We start from the raw sequence: 1,740 nt of genomic DNA, 5'->3' as shown, positions 1-1,740 counted from the left end.
CAAATAAAATTTTACTGAAGTATTAAGAAGGTGCACTTCTAAGTTAAGAAGAGAATGTGAAACTCAGCCCTGTTGGGTGATTTAGTGTAGGAAAAGTATATATCGCAATGCTCTAATTAAAAAGTACACCAACACAGAAGGGAGTGCCAATTGCCTCTACACTTTCAGAGAGCAGAGAGTTGTGTCTTGAAAGAAGCTTTGTTTGAAAGACAAAGACTAGAAGGAAAAGTCATAGTAAAGTTTCATCAGGAGACAAGTTCTGTTCTCTGAACCAACAGTTATCTAGTAGTTCCTGGAAATGTTTAGGATGGTGCCTTTCTCCAAATTCGAGTAAAAGGAAAGCCATTTGAATCAACAGTATTTGTCATGGCACCGGGCCAAAGCATTGTGGGATTAGATGAGTCTTGAGTCCATGATGTGGCTCACTTCCTTGCTCATCAACCCATTGGCACGTGCCTGGGAACAACAGTCGATCAAATTCAATAGAAATATGTTGAATTACTACTGTGTTCTGGCACTATTTGTGTTCTTCAGATACAAAATGAAGGAGACCAAGTCCTCTAACAAGGTGAATTTTACTGTATACATAAATAGGCAATTAGTATAGTAGATACAGTTATAGCTTGATGGGAAGTAGGGTATAATTTTTTTAAAGATTTATCTATTCATTTCAAAGAGTTACACAGAGAGGGGAGAGGCAGAGAGGAGAGGTCTTCCCTCCGTTGGTTCACTCCCCAGTTGGCCACAATGGCTGGAGCTGTGCCCATTCAAAGTCAGGAGCCAGGAGTTAGTACCAGGTCTCCCAGGCAGTGCAGGGGCCCAAGGACTTGGGCCATCTTCTACTTTTCCAGGCCATAGCAGAGAGCTGGATTGGAAGTGGAGCAGCCAGGTCTCGAACCAGCACCCATATGAGATGCTGGCACTGCAGGCATCGGCTTTACCTGCTTTGCCACAGTACCAGCCCCAAGTAACAGCTGAGGAGCGGCAGGCAGCATGACTTGCACAGTCTTGGCCAAGCTCAAGGCTCAGGAGCTTCCTGGCAAGAAGAAAGAGGAGCTGCCGAAACAGCTGGACAACCTGAAGATGGAATTGTCCCAGCTGCATATCACCAAGTAACAGGAGGTGTGTCCAGGCTCTTCAAGATGTAAATTGGCTTCAAATTTATCTCCCATGTTCTTACCATTATTAAACACACCCAGAAAGAAGACCTCAGGAAATTCTACAAGGGCAAGAAGCACAAGCCCATGGACCTGCAGCCCAAGAAGACTCACGCCACATGTCCCTGGCTCAACAAGCATGAAGAGAACAAGAAGGCGAAGAAGCAGCGCCAGAGAGGCTCTATCCTCTCTGGAAGTACACAGTCAAGGATTGAGCCCCATGGTGTCAATAGAAGCATAAAATCTGAGGTGAAGCTAGGGTAAGATAATGTGCTAGTTCAGTTAAGGTCTGAATTATAAATATTGGTGCTTTGTGGTAGCTAGGTGGACAGGGACATAACAGATTTTCTAAGCAGAAGAAAGAACACACGAAAAGATGTTGAAAGACAAAATACAAGCATGATACTATTGTCCACTTTAATAGTTAGACATATGCATACAGGAAAATGCATTCAGGGCCAGCATTGTGGAGTAGCAGGTAAAGCAGATGCCCGTGACACTGGCGTCCCATATGAGAACTGGTTTGAGTCCTGAATGCTTCATATACAACCTGGCTCCCTGCTAATGGCCTGGGAAGAGTAGC

At 44.5% G+C, this 1,740-nt stretch overlaps 1 pseudogene; it reads left to right on the top strand.

Moving 5' to 3' along the window:
- Positions 1-745: 745 nt before the first annotated feature.
- On the top strand, positions 746-1,372 carry LOC100344163 (large ribosomal subunit protein uL29 pseudogene; annotated as a pseudogene).
- The last annotated feature ends 368 nt before the right edge of the window (positions 1,373-1,740 follow it).

Source organism: Oryctolagus cuniculus, chromosome 5 (genome assembly GCF_051225735.1).
Source record: "Oryctolagus cuniculus isolate XC-2025 breed Fujian yellow rabbit chromosome 5, ASM5122573v1, whole genome shotgun sequence".
Classification (NCBI taxonomy): Eukaryota; Metazoa; Chordata; class Mammalia; order Lagomorpha; family Leporidae; genus Oryctolagus; species Oryctolagus cuniculus.
Note: the sequence above shows the minus strand (reverse complement) of the source record. Positions and strands in the feature narration are given on the sequence as shown.